Below are 18594 nucleotides of genomic sequence, written 5' to 3'. Positions count from 1 at the left end.
TTTGGATCACTCTCACACATGGAGAAAATTTGAGGAGAGGATTTCTTGGGCCCTCTATATGTTTCTTGTGTTGGCAAAGTGAATAAAGCTCCTCACATCTCTTCTTCTCTTGTCCTTTCTCTAAGGAAACATGGCATTGTTCCTAGGGGGTGCAGTAGAAGGCTTGCTTCCATGTCTCCTCTTTGTTGGAGTTTTGGGATTGTGTTAGTTTCTCTCCCACCAAGACCCCTTTTCTTCATATTGCTTGGTACATTAGTCCTTCATTTATTTTATGGAATATCTGGTTGGAGAGGAATAGATAGATCTTTCAAGGGAAAGGAATGTTAAGCCATCAACTTTGGATGCACATTAAAAGTAATTTGCATGAAACTATTAGAACTAATTGTGATTTGTTTATTCTTGTGGATGTCAGTGATCAGGGTGTTCTACAAAGGTTGGGTTTGGATGAGTGTCTAGGTAGGTCAACCCCTCCTAGGAATGGCAAGCAGACCAGGAGAAAGGTTAGACGGGATGGTTATTGGGCCCTCCTTCCTCCAAGGTTTTGAAGATAAATATTGATGGCTCATCTCATGGCAATCTAAGGCATGTTGGAATTGGTGGAGTTGGCAGAGACAACTATGGTGTGGTTCAATTTTTCTTCTCCTCTTATTTTGGCCAATAGACTAATAACCTGGTGGAGGCATTATTAGCGATTCTTCATGCCTTGGAAAAGTGTTGTCTCTTGGGTTGGACAAATATTATTGTTGAGTCAGATTCACATATCATTGTAGATATGCTAGTTAGAAACAATTGGAGGGAGTGAGTTGGCCTTTGGCTCGAGTGGCAAAACAAATCCTTAAGCTTTGTGTTTCTCTGGACTCAGTTACTTTCTGCCATATCCCTCAAGAATGGAATAACGTAGTAGATTGTTTGGCAAAATGGGCTTCTAAGCAAGTTGGTCAATGGAATGTAGAGGATTGGGGGAAGTTGTCTTTGGATAATGCTCGAGTCCTTGAGGATTTATTCATGGAAGATATGTGTGGCCATGTGGGTATGGGGAGTTAGTTTTGATTCCTAGTTTTGTGGGATCTCTTGGCTTCCTTGCTTTGTATTGAGTTCTTTTGATTAATAAATTTTTTACCCCATTTTTAAAATAAAAAAAATGTTTTAATTTGTAATATTAATCAATATCACAATTTTTTAATGTTTGAATGAATTTATTTTCCAAAATAAATATCAAATTTCATCAAATAAAAAATTATAAAAAATACAACAATTTTCCTTGTGTTTTCTTTTACTTTTTTTAGGTTGCAATTTATAATAATGATTGATTATAAGGAAGGATTGTTAGAAAAGTTAAAAAGGAAATATTTTCGCATAAAAGACACAAAAGGAAGTGAGAACAAAGTAAAAAAGGCAAGGGGTAATTGAGAATTTTTTCCAAAATTTATAATAAATTATTTAAATAATGTTTAAAATGGAGCTTCAATAAAGGTTACACATGCAATTGTCATATAATGATGATATAATATTTATTTTATATTATTATTTGTAATTGTCATTCACATAAATTGTCCTTTTACATTCTTTTTTTCTAGATATATTTTGATCTTAATCTAATATTCAAATTTAAATTAGAATGTTTTTATTTCCATACAAAATCATTAACAAAAATATTATTTTAATTATATCTTATTAAAAAAATTCAAAAAATAGATTTTAAAATATGTCAATCCAAAAGATAACTTTATATTTTGTAATAATTTTTTTTATGTGTTTCATCCTAATTTAATACTTACAAAGTTATTCTACAATTATGTTAGACTATCAATACTTACATAAGTGTAATATCTTCAATAATTGTTTTTTAGATATTGCAATTTATGAATGTACTTCAAATTCAATAATAAAAACAATTATACAAAGAGGAACAAGTGCAAGAAAGAAGTCTCAGGAATTTGAAAAAAAAAATTACAATCAACTCTAAAAAAAAATTAAATCACGCATTTGGCATTAATGAGAGATTGGGAGATCACTCATTTGGCATTGGGAGATCACGCATTTTGGATGTTTCAGAAATAGGTCTACAAATATCCAGAAATTGTTATAACGAGGTTGGTAATTGCAGATTAAAGGTTGTCAGATTTCTGGGACGCATGGTGGTGCAGGCGGGAGCTGCCATTACTAAGATTCTTATCCTCGTTGGTGCAGGTTCGAATGTCAAACTCCATATTATTCTTATTAATGTTACTGTTTACATCATCAAGTGTTTTTAGAGTTTTTCAGTTTTTGTTTTTATGCAACTGGCATGGAAAGAAATCTGAACGTGTTAATTTTGTCACTTTTGGTGCCTTAGACTGCTTGCTCTTGTGGACATTAAAATAATTTATTTCATTCATTCATCACAAGAAGGATTATTGTCGCCCCTTTTCAATCTGCTGGCAATTATGTGACTTTCAAGGTATGCTTAGTTTATATTTGCTTGATGAATATTAATTAGTATTAATTGAAAATATTAGATCTCCAGGAACTGCAGTTACTCTTATTTGGTTAATTATTTTTTTGAAATATCTGTGGAAAACAATAAAAATATTAGAAATGCCAAAGCAGAGTTGCAATAATTTGGTAGTTTTTCTTGCCGGTGTAACATAGCAAACATAATCTAACAAATCAGAAGTACTAGGCAGCCTGGAGCAGCACACTGCTCATTCAAACTAAGCATAACATCTCAGTGCTACCAGTAAGTTGTAGTAACATAACCAGAAAAATCCCAAAATTGAATGATTATAACGAATAGAAACATTAAAAAAAGAAATCCTCTGTGAGCAGAGTACCCATTCAAAAGCTGGCTATTGGAATTAGGGAGATAAATTCCCTTGACCAGGTCCTGTGCCATTTTGTGGGCAAGGTAACCAAGCTTTTAGTAGAAAGTTCATGTACTCAACTCTGTTTAACTTTACTTTCAGACCCAGACATAGGCTGAAAGTGGCTTTAAAATCTGCCTTAAAACTCGTCACCGCTAGTGCTGTGGTGGGTATCCATTCTTATAGCTGCAACCACATTTTTCCCCTGTCTTCATGGAGGGGTTGGATGACTCAATCTCATCACATGGAGTGCCTTCTCATGCCTAGGGTGTTGTTGACTCTGAAGCTATTGTATCTCTGCCTCCTTGGTGGGGTGTGCTCATGTCTCTTTGCAATGTCCTTTTTTGTAAATGCCCTAGTTTTTGCCCTTAAATCACAGTTCCAAGTAACTTACCTACTAGGGTTAGGAACATAAACTTAATCAAAAGATATCTCTAATTTATTGGGGAAATTCAACCATAGGGAAGCTAGAAAGAGGTGACTTGATAGGGTGCCCTAGAGATCCTCTACTCTAGGCCAAAGAGTGGATATACCATCCCTCTTGGCCTCATGTGGCCCTTGCCATCCATATGAGGTGGTGTACCTAGTTCGGTGTCCTATAACCATTCCCCTCGATCCTGCCACTTCTATCCTACTTCCCATGATTGAGCATTCTTAATGCATTCATTTTCCATGATTTGTGCTGAAAGTCCACCCTTTCTAAGCCCAAAGGCAGTACCCTTCTACCCTTTTGGCTCCATGGGACTCCCCAGTCTTATATCATAAGGTGGTGTACCTAGAAAATGACCCCATTGCTGTTCGCCTACTTGTAATTCCTCATTACCTCTACCATGGTTAAAAAACAGAATATATATAGAACATCCTATATTATGTCACGTATTATATGTATCTATATATTAAACAGTCATAAGAAACAGCACAATATGATTTAGCAATGAATAGGTATAAATAATATTCAATTATGCTATATTAGACAGTCATAAACAGCAATTCATCATTAATCAGCAGTGTGCAGATATAAATAGTATTCATTAAACTATGCATAGGGAACTCATACCAAAATCACCGTATAGAATTGAATTGCTGTATACTTAATTATTAATACCCAAATCTGATTTCTTCAATGATTGATTGATTGAATGAATGAATGAATTATTTTGATTTGATGATTTGAGGTATTGATGAGTGATGATTAAGTGATTGTTGATTTGATAGAATGATTTGCTGATTGATTTTTTGCTTGATTTGAATGATTGGAAATTTGGAATGATGATTGATAAGTGATCCATGAATGATTGGAATGATCTCTTTTATACTTCATTGGTGAAAGGATCACCACCTTTCATAAGACTTGAGTCACCACCCTTCATTAGAATTGAGTCACCACCCTTCATGGCTACTTTTGAGAATAATAATTTATTCTCCAAATTGATCTCCTTTCCATCTCTTCCCAAAATGAACCTTCCACCCTTTATATCTTCCCAAGGGAGAGGTCCCATCTCTTCATCATGGCTGCCCTTTGGCAAGAAACACAACCTTTCACAATTTCCACCCTTTGAATTAGTACAACCCTTCATAATTTTTGCCCTTTGAAAGAGAGACAACCTTTCTACTTCCCATTCCTTTCTTCTTCCGTTTATCCTTCCTTGGCTCACATGCTTCCATTTCTTCCCTCCTTTTTTCTTTTCAAATGATCTCTTCTCCCTTATATCTTATGTTTGAGAGAGTCATAACTCTTCATTCTATGCCTTTTGACCTTTCATTAACTTAATTACATTTTAAATATGTTATAGTATAGATTTTATTATTTTATGTTTTAATTTATTATTATTATTTATTATCAAATCACATTTAAAAAAAAAGGGACGTTACAGTCCACCCTGCCCAAGATTGCTTGTCCTCAAGCAATGATCATGGAGCGTTCAAGATGATTACTGGAATGAAATGGCGTTGGAAACACTCATAAAATAAACTTGCTGAAAGAAGCTTGATATCATGATGGGTGACTATGTTCAGTCATGCTTTGCACAATCTTTTTGAATATAATTTTAGTGGTGTTTCACGATGAGTGATAAGTGGTTTGTGAAATGATAAGTAATGTTTTTAGAGAATAGAAAGTTATTAAGTACCACTTATGACTACGGAAGTGATTTTGAGGGAACCCCAAATGATGGTTTTATTTCATCATTTCTGGCTTTGTAGGTTGTTGGATGAATATGTCTAAGTCAATAGTTGAGTTAACTGGCGAGATAAATTTTTAAAAAAATGTATAGAGGCTGCATCCTTTTAGAGAACCTAAAGATGTTTTATCTATGACTGCATTATCAACTAAACTATAGAGACTGAGATGTCTTGCTATGAATAAGATGGCATTAGGAACCTCTTGCTACAAGAGTTTGATAATGCCCAATGCTTTCCCTATATGTATGATGACAACAAATTTATTAGTTTACCGAGCTATGTACTTGAACTTTGGGCAATAAGGATTCAATCTGCTGGAGTTCAAAAAGAGGACTGCTAATGCTTGTGATAGCATTTGCATTCTCACACATCTTTCCTTTCTATTCTAGGCATACACCTGGTTGTTATGTTCAACAGTCCCTATGTTGTTTAGTATGTCATATGTGAGACTTATGTTCATAGAGAGAAGGGTCTTGTTAATTTCAAAATACGCTCCTTATTTAAATTTGAATGTAAGAATATGGTTCTTGGAACATCCATAAGTACTCATGGAATAATGATGTTGAACACATCAAACGTGATGCGAAGCATAAGGCATACATTAGGTAGGTATACACACCTGAGGTAATTATGTTGAAATATGACAGACATGGAAGCATAAATACAAGACACAAAGAATACATGGAGTAAACATGCTGGAAGCACATCAGTCATATAAATACGCATAAGATACGAAGCACATCCATGGATATACATGAAGCATGGACATAAACACATGGAAGACATGAAGCAATTACATGAATACATGCTAGGCATGAGGATGAAGCATAAAAAGTATGTAAGACATGAAGCATCCATTAAGTAATGCACATAAATGCATGCAAGGCATGAAGTCATGCAAATGCACGCAAGGCTTGAAGCACACATGTAAGTCTTGAAGCGTAAACATAATAAGGCATGAAGCAATACCCATAAATACATGTTATGTATGAAGTGTACACATCAAACATGTAAGGCATGAAGCAATACACATAGAGGTGCATTCATCCATATAAACCACATACGGAGTAAATATGTGGAAACACTTTATGCATGAATCCAATACATAAGTACGAAACATACACATGAATATACATAAGGCGTAAAGCACAAAGTATACCTATGAAAGCACATAAGGCAAGATGCACCTACGTAAGTGTTGATGTGTTTTCTATGACACCTTCAAACACAAATTAAAATACTAAGTATCTTATCCTCTCTTGAACAAAGACCTCTCGGATGCTAAACTATGTGATCAAACAAGACTCCGGTTCCAATGGTCATTTCTTGACTTTATGTTGGATATAGACTTAGTGACATGATGTGATTTTGCTGTAATCACAAGGGGACTTACGTTGTACATGAATGTTGCTCGAACACGAAGACTTAATTTGAAAAATAGCAAAAGAAATTAAGTGTTAAGAAAGATAATCTAATCCTAAGAATGCAGGAACCAATTGTTGATTAGGTGTGACCAAACCAAGCTTTGTTTCACCATCAAGGAACAACTACATAAAATTGGTGCGTTCTTCTAAGGGTAAACAAATGATTTCCATATCACCAATGCACATCAACCACATGAACAATGAGCATGAAGTAATAGAAGTTAAGCTTTTACACAAGTTCAGTCGACTATGCATTGCAATTTGCAATCAACAAATTACAAGTAGTATGAACATTAGGTCCACCATTCATCAACAATGATATTTTCCATTCATTTAACCAACTTTAAAGCAAATGAGAAGTATAGACCATGCAACATTTTGAATTAACATAGAGAATTTACCATAATCTCAATGAAAACAATATGTCACTTACAACAAGATCTTGGCAACTATCTTTGCCTTCTCCTCCTACTTTATTCTAATTGCTAACGATTGATTGCTTCTACTACTAACTATTAACCTTTACAAATGAGGAAGTGGAGCCTTATATAATGCTCTCAATACAATTGAATGGCCAAGATCAAATCCACATCAATGGCCAAGATTGAAAGATAGAAACCCTAATTAGTTTGTTACACCCATTGCATAACATTTAATGTTTGACCAATGATTGAATTACATTACATAGGACACATATCCATCCTTGAATTCCGATCAATGAATGATGAGGTTAGGTACATCGAACTTTGTGCCTCCACATGTGGTAGTTACCCTTCTCGTTGGATGAGTCAAGTGCATTGAATTTGGACAGCTTGACTTGGAATGATGCAATTGGATAGGTGACGACTAAGCGCCACCTTGGCCTTCTCCTTGTAACTCATCATAAAAGGAGTTTGTGGTTCAAGCAATATCTCTTGATACTCAACATTTCCAAGCGCCTGATGTGATGATAAGATGATAAGTGGGAGATATTCCCAAATTGCATCATCCTTGGGGATCAAGCCTTCTATCTCTGGTTAAATTTTTTGGAACTATCTCCTTGATCATTTTGTTTCTCTTGCGTGGAAACTCCTTCCTTATCATGTTTTGAACTTGTCCTTGCATTGCTCTCCATCTTGAATCTCCTATCTTCGATTACCTCCTTATCCTGACAAGTATTCTTGGATTTCCAAAGGAAATTCAAGATAGTCATATGTTCCCTGATGCTACACTTGCCTTGTAGCGCCTTTCCGTTGATGCCCCCTTTGTGTCATGATTCCTTCATTGAAGTGCTGTTGAATCTTGGGACTGTTTATCATGTGGAGCAATCCATCACCTTGCCTTGCTTGATATCTTCCCATTTTGAAGTCCTCTCTTTGGCATTGTTGTCTTCTTTGATGTTGCAAGTGTGATCTCTCCATGTGATTGAATCTCCTCAACCTCTTCATTGCTATAACCTCCTCATTTGCTTCCTTTCATATGCTTTACTTCTGGCTTCAACCTGAAAATAGCATGAATAAAGAATCAAGAACTATGGAAATAAAGTGCTCCATACTGTCCTAAATTATGCCTTCAAACCCTCACGTAGATCTGGAAATGACTGGTTTTCATTTGTAAATGATGTTCTCAGTTCTGTTTTCATGTCTGATTATACTGATTTCAGGTCTGATTTTACCCTAATCTGCTCTTGGCTGGGGTTTTAAAGGTATCTGGATGGATTGCCAAGGATGGCGGGGGATTTTGAGGTATGTGGACATGTTATGGCTAGGCTTTTTGGGGTGTAAGGAAATTTTGACGAGGATGGCCGGACTTTTAGATAGGTGAAGGAAGGTGCTTGTTAAGATGGTCGTGGATACAAGGCAGTAAAGAAGTTCTTTGAATTGTGTCGTGGATCTTAGGTAGCAAAGAAGTTCCTCTCCTTGGCCGAGCTTTTGGACATGCAAGGGAAGTATGTGGCGGGTTTTAAGGGGGTAAAGGAAGTCAACAAAGGATGGCCAGGGTTTTTGAGGTGTAAGGGATGAAGCTGTCCGGGGATTTGGAGGGATGCAGACAGTGTATGGCTGGGGATTTTGATGTGTTCGGACATTGTGCTAAGGATGGTTTTGGCTTTTGGAGCAGTGAAGACATTTTGTGCTCGGACTTTTTGATGTGTGAAGAATCTGAAGATAGATTATGGCCGGGCTTTTTGGTCAGTGAGGGAACTTTGCTGAAGATGACCAGATTTTTGAAGGGGTGTGGATATCTGGATGAGGATGGCCAGACATTTTAAGGTGTAAGGCAAGATTTGCAAGTCATATTGTTCACCTTCAACACCAAGATCTCTTCACTCAATTAGCTTTTAAAACGTTTTCATCTTCATTTACCAAGGCAATCTCACCATTGCTTTAGCACATTTTCAAACACTTAACCATTAAATTTGCCCTCAATATGATATTGTTCCTCATTCAGTTCACTCCAAGTCAAAAACTGAGTGGGTTTTTAACCCTTCATCTTTAGTTGATTGGTCCCTTCTCCTTGATTGTTCCTGGCTTTTAAGTTCTGACCTGAGGAAGTCTACTCGCTCGCTTGACCGTCATCACACTTAAGACTCATACCTTGACCTGACCTGGAAGTTGCACTGCATCCCCTCAAAAGCGAGAGGCTAATAGCTAAAGAAACTACTGCCAAGCTAGACGACTAAACTAAGACAACTAACCTACAAGCAAAAAGTGGGGGTCTCAATTTGCAATGGGGCAATGTGTGAAAATGTCACAACACTTCTTTCCATTTTGTTGCCATATGGATCTAGGATTGCTTGGGTATGAAGAAGGGAAGGTAAGTCAGGGTGCATCAACGTTGCTATCCCTTTAGGAATGACTCTCAACACTTAAAGAAATTCAACCCCAGCAACTGAGTATCTTTCCTTGCAACTTGACAACTTCTTGCTTGTTGACAACATTTGCAACTTTGCAATTTCGACATCTCCTAGCGACCTAACCTCAACTCCTCATCCTGGATTGACAGAACCAACCTCCACTGATAAGGAAAGGTTAACAACTGAGAAACTATTGCCAAGCAAAACACTAAAGCAAAGCAAAAAGTCGGGGTCCCCATTTGTGATGGGGTGATGTGTGAAAATGTCACAACAATAAGTCATGAATACATGTAAAGCATGTAGCATACAAATGAATACACGTAATGCATAAAGCATGAAGTATACGCATGAATTCACTTAAGGCACGGAGCATACATGTGAATAAAACGTACCATACATATGAGGCATGAAGTAACATGCATAAATACGTAATTCACTTAAGGTTTATAGTTTGTCGTGATCTTTCGGGCTCCTGATGCGTTTGCTTGTGCTTAATGGCTCAGAGGAATTTTTAACCTGTGATTTATGTTATGCAGAATTTAATTGTAATATTAATAGAATGTAATATGTATGACAGTATGATGTCCTCAAACTGAACCTCATCAAATATTGTTGATATTGAGAAAGTTCCTTGTATCATCTTTATAATGAAGTACAAACATGCACAAGATTTGGATGACAAATGAAATGGAGTAACGGAAATGAAGTTACAATTCATTTATATTAACGATGGAGGGAAAAATCAGTAAAAACTAATTTCTTAAGTCTTAAAGTAAGTAAGATTTATAAAAAACAATATTACTATCTCCAAGACAGCATACATAAGTAAACGAGTAATCATTCATAAATCATTATTGTACGTGAAGGTTGATAGCGACTTAAATGTTATACACAGCAACATATGCTCACGCTCATAAATGAATGCACAACCATAGTTCGAATATGCAGTTATGAATAATAGGGAACAGAGATCAATCATTGCGATCACCTTTAAATCCAATGTCATCCATCATCAGCAGTGGGTATTTGATGTATTCACCGATCAAGGAGTGATGACTCGAGTATCTAAGTTGACTATACCATAACCACTTGCAAATTCGTGGGAGTTGAAGAAAGGCTTTCAGGATGCAAGACTGTGAAGAGTATTATCCAATGAATTTAATTTGCCTTAGTCAACGTGGCATTCAAAGCAATAGAAAATAAATGATAAACGAACAGTGACTTATGGAGCAAGTTTGTCTCTTCTAATTGGCAACAAAGACGTATTGCCAGCCACGTAAACAATGACCTGGCAGAATCCAAAAGTAACTAAGGCCACACGTAGATGGTAAACAACAACTTATATTATCAAGTTACATTCAAGGATTATTTGCCGATAATAATATTAAGATATCAATAAATGGAAGGTAAGCAACAGTGATTTGTAGTTTAATTAATTACATCGATTACGATATCACAAGCATGTCAAAATAATACACTAATCGATATCTTCTGGAAGAGACGAGTTTGGTGACTAATGACAGCGCTCACAAGTTATAACTAATCGGTATTCAAAGGGACATCAAACATGACTCTTGGAGACATACCATCCACTTGCAATGTATAAGAAGGCGTCTGCACACAATCAACAAGGGTTTTGGGGAAATAAGACATCGAAAACCAGTTAACCCCATCGATCAATTACTATGCCTCAGATAACGATGGCACGAAGATATACAATTACGTTCTTTTCAATGTTATGTCCATTAACACACATTACTATACTTTATTATGCTTCAATTCATATTTCTTAAACTATTACACGAATTAGTATTCATAACACTGTCAACAATCATTATATTAAGTCCTATCTTAGCTTCTTTCCTAATCCTAATGAGGGATGGGGATTTACTCTCATAGAGCGCTGACACCAACTACAGAGAGGCTCCCTCAAGGCCTAAGACTACGTCCCTACTCATCTTGGGCTCACCATCATTTGTGATGGGTTTACTTGCCTTTCCCTACATTCACCAACCTATCCCCTCATTAGACTTAGTAGATGAATTAAGACTAGGCCAATAATATAATAATCTTTCATATATTATGAATGCATGTGAAATTAAGTATGACTGTCATACATATTGCAGTCTATATTAATATTACTATTAAATTCTGCATAAGAACATTATCGAACCATATTAAGCACATCCCCATGCATACCACCAAGAACAAGGATGTTACTGCCTATGAATAACAGTTCTGATATGATCTGATCAATGGTGTGCCCTTGGATGCTTTTGATTCTTTTCCTTTATATCTGTTCATGTGAAAGAAAGGTCACACCTCTTCATCATGTATGCCCTTTGGCAAGAGACACACCCTTTCACCATTAGCACCCTTTGAAAGAGTGCAACTCTTTATTATTTCTGTCCTTTGAAAGGGACACAACTTTTCAAAATCAGATCTGCACTTCTGATTATCCAATTCTCCCCCTCAAATGGGTTCCCTTCTCCCTTTTATATCTCATGTTTGTGGGAGTCACAACTTTCGATTTCATGTCTTTTGACCATTCATTAACTTAATTAATATTTAATTATATTCTTTTATATTTTAATTCAATTTTATTTTTTTTATTCTTTTGTACTATATTTTTATTATTAAATTATATTTCAAAGTGGGGAGGCATGAAATCATATGACATTTGTCATAATTTCATATTGTTTAATGTCTCACCCTTATATACAAGATTCTTCTATATGGATATTTCATCATATGATATCATATGAGTACGGCATTATAGCATTTTTATTGTTTCTTTCTTTTATGAAAAGTTTTGCATTGAAGATGATAATTGTTCATATGAGTTATTTTGGTGATTTCAACATGGTATCAAAACTCTTACTATTCTTTTTAAGAAGATTTATGTCATTTTTTATATGGAATATCTTGGTGCAAATCTAACCTCACAATTGATTGAGAAAGCCTAAAACTACATGGATCAACAATTAACTTGATAAGGTTTGGAGAAGTTATACTCTCAATCACTTTTGGTGGGTAATTTTTTCTATTGAATAAATTTTGCAAAGTCCATATTGCTACACAAATTATATGGTTATACAACTTGCATGACCTCTACACAATATATGGTACTTTCGTCTATCAAATTTGTGGAATATTCTTTGCGTTAGCATTATGTTACCTTTGACATGATCGTATGATTTCTTAAAATTTTAATTTTTTGGTAGGTTCCGTTGATGTGTCTTTTATGACACCTTGAATATTAAATAAAATGCTAAGGATTTTATACTCTCTTGAACCAGGAAACCTCAAATGCTAAACAATGTGATCAAATAAGGCAACCCCAAGGTTTCTATAGTCAGGTCTTGACAATGCAATGGATAGACTCAATGAATATGATGTGATATGCTATAATCACAAAGGGAATTGACGCTTTTGAATCGTACCTGAAACTTCCTCAATCTCAAACAAATATCAAAAGGGAAAGGGTTTAGAGAATCTATCTGATCCTAAGGACAATGATAATAATGGAAGATGCGTGGATAGACAAACTCCTCATGGAACTACTTTCTACTTGACCAAAGGTAGCTCACAATACCATAGAAAAAGTGCAATCTCCTAATATAGTGAAATATTTTCATATTGTGAACAATCCATTCAAATACCCAATACTGGTGCAATCCAAATGAAACATTCACAATCGAACTATTACCAATTACGAGGTTCAGATTAACCATGCAAAGTAACTTGCAATTGAAACTTAAATCCTTCTGCACCTCAATTTATCCAGATTCTACTCAAAATAGATCAGCAGCAATTGTAATACAGAAAGAGTAGAGCATATAACATGAGACACTAGATTTGCATGGCGAGTACGCTGCTCGAAGCTACTGTGCAAATCCAGCCTCAAATAAAAACAAGATTACAGTAACTTTTATGGGCCACAACCTAAAGGAAGCTGCAACTCCCTGAAACTTATTTTTATGGCTACAACCAAAGGAAGTTCACTACTCCTTACCGATTTTATGGCTTAAACCAAAGGAAGTTCACTACTCCCTCAAAATTAGAACACTTATAGGAGGCACCAACCTCAGAAAAACATGTGTAGCTGATGAACATCTACCGCAATAATTCAGTTGCTTTCAGCTCATCGCCTTCAACAAACTTCTGAGCTTTTTCAAATGTAGCTATCTTTGGCTCACTGCTTTTGGTATGCATTAAGTAATTCTTAACGCAACACACCACACACACACACTTGCAACTGATTTGATCTTTCATTTATATCCTCAAACATTATCAAGTTGAATGCCCTCTTCCCAATTTGTCCTAGAATTTGCCCTAAAAGCACAATTGCAACAAATTAGGGTTAAGCTTTCATTTTACCAAATAAATATCTCTTTAATAATGCGATAATGCGATCATGGATTTTAACCCTGCAATCACCACATGAACAACATATGCGCACACACATATATATGATAAGCCTTAGGGTTAGATAATATTGTAGACATTATTCATGAGTAAATCTAAGGTTAGAGCATGGAAATTGTATATTCGTCATTACACAACAAGTCTGATTTGTATGGGAATGTCAGCTATGGAAGACATGTAGTAAGGAGGCATGGTAGGGTGCCCTAAGACAGCTGTTCCCCCTCCATGCAATCCTTCTCCAGAAATCTGTGGCTGGAGATCCTTATGGCTCATTAATAGTCCCTCAATGTAGGGATTGGGATTGGAAAGTAAGTGGCAATAGGGTGCCCTAATAGCTGTTCTCTCCCGACTCGTCACTGTAAGAGGGTGTCCTAAGTTCTCCCTAATTGCAGATTTCTTCCTTACCCTACGTGATGGATTATTGTAGTCATATTAAATGCAGAGGTATTTAGATCATATAACTAGATTTGCATACACTTGATACAATCATACATCATATATTCATGATCATATCTATGAATATAGATAAATTATTAAATATTATATTCAGTTCTGCCTACACAGTCTTTGTAAAATACGATTTGGTCTGTTGATTTGGACAAAATTCTGCTGGTGCTGGTTTTGCTTCCTGCGAATATATGATCTGTGTTTGAAATTATGTTTCTATCTTAGCTGATCATGTTGAGATGTCTGATTATTATCTTTCTGTCCCAATTGATTGATGATTTCCTACTTCCCTTGGAGGTTGATCTTAACATTTATATCTCCCCACGGAGTGAAGAGGAATGTCTCTTCCCACGGTCCCTGTTTGCAAAGGACATGTCCCTTGTCCTCATGTCTTTTGACCATTCACTACACTTAATTAATTTTTAGTTTTTAAATGATTCTGATTATTTTCCCTTGTTCACTCTTTGTTTCCTAATCTTGGCGTTAGGTGATGAGTAATAATGTTAATGTTATAACGAGGCAGCGATCAGCTTTATGTAATGATCCATGATCCTTACTTTGGAGATCTATTACATTGTTTTTTTTTGGTAAGTTACATGGATTTTTAGTCTGGTTCAATCACCAAGTGAGGCCACAAATTAGGGGACCTCATCCCTAAATCCAACAGTCCAGCTCAGCAGGGAACCCAAACCTGTAGGAGTGAAAGACCCGCATGGGTCCGACACAAGGTCCGTGAGTACACTAGCCCAACGAGGGTCTGGCATAGCTAGTCCTTAATTTCCTCCGGAGCACCTCCTCCTCAACATCTCCTCAAATGTCCTCCACCTACTACACGTTCTCCAAACTCCACCTCCACAACCACCAGCACATCCTCCAATCTTTTACATGTTCACCAACCTCCTGCACGTCCATCTAGGTGGACCCAAACCCACATTAACACCGTTTAGGACCAAACAAAAATTTGATCCTTGGTTGTACCATTAATAATGCAACCACAACACCACTATACCACTATACCACAAGGTGATCCCCAAGATTTATTACATCATTTTTATTATTTTTATAACGTCCTTCATCGAAACATTTGGTAATGCCTTGATACTCTTCTTACGACTTAGAATCTAGCGGTGAACTTCCCGCATAACAACTGAAATCTCTTCTTTTTATTATGATTTATTGATCGCAGGGGACTAGGTTAATGTTTATATTAATGTTATTGCTCGCTGCCTAGTGCCTCTTCCTCTTGTGTTCTATTTAGGAGAACTGTTGGAAAATTGAATTAAAGGATCGACGTATCTTCTAGCTTGTTCATGTTCTTGTGTACTTGAATTTGATTCAGAAAATTGTGAAGTCTTTGAAAAGACAATTTTCTGTTATTAGAGTATTTATTGTCAAGGCAGAGGCATGACACAAGTCTTTCTCCAAGTCACCCAAGATGAAAGTGTAGTCATGAAACATGCACCGGCCAAAGAGGTCGGCCCCAAAAGCTTGTGTGGTGAAAGGAAAACAACTATGGCCCAAACCAGGGGATAAACAGGACTCAAGTCAACTTAGCACATATGCCCTTGCTGGCACAAACATCAAAGTAATGACGCTTCCAAGTTGGCCTAGCAAACCAATTAACCTTCCATACCTTCACTCCAGACAAATCATATTGGACAGACCAGAAACAAATATGCAGAGCACATACAAGCACTACATGAATTTCAATAACTTTTCCTTACACCCTTTTTACACTGTCATGCAAAATAGAGTTACTGTAAGCAAACAGATACTGAGCCCAGCATCATATGCAAACCAACAAACAGAGTCTTGAGATAGAACATTTGAATCCATACTTGTAGTACACCTCAACACCTGAAATTTGAAATGACGGGATATATAGACAATTTGAACAAGTCCTCCAAACTGCAGGAACAAATAAATAAATGCGGAGAAATTGCAGAGCATTGCTGCCCTGAAAACATCTGCGCTAACATCTATGCCCTGAAAAGAGGAACACGCATGCTTCATATCTTCTGTCTTACTTCCAAACCACGAGGCCATATCTGCATATGCGGAGAAATGCAGAAATATTTATTAATCTTCTATGATGCAAAATTTTATGCCTTTAACATTCTGGAGACTTATGATGCACTTCTCTCCATATCAATTATGGAGTCAATCATCAGGAACAAAAGCACATTTGACATCCAAAATTCTAACAATATTACAAAATGATTAATTTTTTTAAACTTATCAAATCTGCATTATTACTCACTATTTTCAATGTCAATGTCATATCATCTTCTAATTGATAGGATAGGTCAATGATGCATGCTATGTCTTAGTTTGTGATTAAAAATAAATAAAAATTCAAAGGGTGGGGTTCCTCCTAAATTTGTTTCAAAACATTTGACATGGATCTAGGCCATTTAAAAACGTGTCTAGGGTAATCGTAAGTGCTTGATCTATAAACAATCTAGAAGTGTAGACATGGTTGACAAATTATAGCTTGCTTGAATTCTAATCTAAGGAGTACTATTTTCAGTTTTGAACATAAGTTCTAAAACAGGATAAACTTAATTTGAAAAATTAAGAGTATAATTTTTAGAACTTTAACTTGCTGAATGACTGAGCCTAATTTACTGCAGCAGAGATTGATTTACATCAAAATCTAATTTCAAAATTTAATGTAAATATTGTGTTCATGCTTTTATTTAAAAATAAATTGTGCAATTATTGTAGAAGGATACCAATTTATTGACTTACTTCTGCTTTTTCTATATAATCATTCTATACTTTCTATTTATGTAAAGGTTTTATTTAGTTGACCTGGAAATAATGTTTTTTTGATATGGCTTTGCTGTTTGTTTGTTGTTGTTGTATCCAGCAAGGTTCCAAAACGTCAACAAAAAGTAGAACAGTTAAGCGAGGCACGGCAGAAAAGCGAATATTTCTTATGTGATTTTAGTTGTTGGGAGATAGTCAATGGTGGATAAAAGGAGTGTACTGGATTCCCAGCAAGGTGCTTGTTTTGAGTGCTCAGACAGTCCAACTTGTGGGATATTTTGAGATGAAAAATGTTGATATGTCATGCAAGTCGAAAGAGGAGCAAGTGAAAAGGCTTATTGACAATCAATTAGCCATTAACGGTGCCAGGTTTTGCGTTTGCATATTTTTGGATACATACAACCACTGGCTGTATATACCCAAAAAAATACGCAAATACAAAGCCTGACACCATCAATGGCCAATTGATTGTCACTAAGTAGTTTCACCAACTCCTCTTTAAACTTTCATGACATATCAACATTTTTCATGTCAAAATATCCTACAAGTTGGACCGTTAGAGCACTCAAAACAAGCACATTGCTAGGAATCCAGTACACTTCTTTTATCCACCGCTTGGCTATCTCCCAACAACTGCAATCACAAAATATATATTAGCTTTTGGGAGATGGACCAACATTGCAGTGCTGAAATTAAGTTTATCTCTCCATATCACCACTGAAGTTTTTGCACTCGAGGATGTCAAGAAAGCAAGTAAATACAGAAATGTGGAATTTGTTTCTTCCAGTGTGGTTTTCTTAATACGAGTTACCTGTGTTTGTGACTTATTTAGGCTGCACAGTTTTAGTGGGTAAGCTCATTCAAGACTCTCTCTAAAGACTTCATGAATCCTTTCAAGAAATCTGTCAGAAGGCGATAAATTGTCTAACTTCATAGAAAAGATTTTGAAATGGTGGACTACAACGTTTGCTTGGAAGGCACAATACAAGTTAGCCAATTCAACTTTTGTTGGCAGTTGGGATGATTGTGACGATCTGTGTTGCAGTGGTGGGCAACAAAGCTAGACTACTTTTGCATTAGGGCAGTCATGTGGGATTGGCATCATATCTTCAGTGTATTTTTGTCATTATAGGATGGATTGTCATTCTCTACTGATGGTTTATGGTAGTGTGTAACTATGGATATTCTATACACATAAATCTTTGTAAAGTCTTCCAGTTTACAAATCACTTTGCCAGCTTGTCTACCACCTCACCTTCTCATTAAATGTGGGAGAGCTTTAATTATTCCATATGAGATCAATCTGCCATATGTGTGGGATAAATTTATTAGGTTTGCAATTGGGGGTATCTTGATGATGAATGGTATTGATGACAATCATTGAATCTCCCTTTAGGTGGATCTTGAAGTCTAATTATCTACAAAGCAGTATCCCTAGCTAATTCATGTGCAACTTGAATTTATTATTCATTCTCAATAGTTACTTCCTTCTTCCATTGCCCAAATCCTTCTATATTAGTCTCTTATGATACACCTTGCCCTATTAGGACTCATATTACCATGATTAGCCTCATCAAAATTTAATTTTACCCTTCCATCTCAGATGGTTCCGTCTCACGCTTGATCTCGTGTTGAAAGAAGGATCAACTTGTTGAGCCCCATAAAT

General features: G+C 36.0%; 1 long non-coding RNA gene across 1 annotated transcript; it reads left to right on the top strand.

Moving 5' to 3' along the window:
- Nucleotides 1-1970: 1970 nt before the first annotated feature.
- On the top strand, nt 1971-18370 carry LOC131876356 (uncharacterized). The gene is made up of 3 exons (XR_009372632.1): nt 1971-2190; nt 2336-2440; nt 17029-18370. It is a non-coding gene; the product is annotated as an uncharacterized LOC131876356 (long non-coding RNA).
- The last annotated feature ends 224 nt before the right edge of the window (nt 18371-18594 follow it).

Source organism: Cryptomeria japonica, chromosome 1 (assembly GCF_030272615.1).
Source record: "Cryptomeria japonica chromosome 1, Sugi_1.0, whole genome shotgun sequence".
NCBI classification, from domain to species: Eukaryota; Viridiplantae; Streptophyta; class Pinopsida; order Cupressales; family Cupressaceae; genus Cryptomeria; species Cryptomeria japonica.
This window is presented reverse-complemented; position numbering and strand designations above follow the sequence as displayed.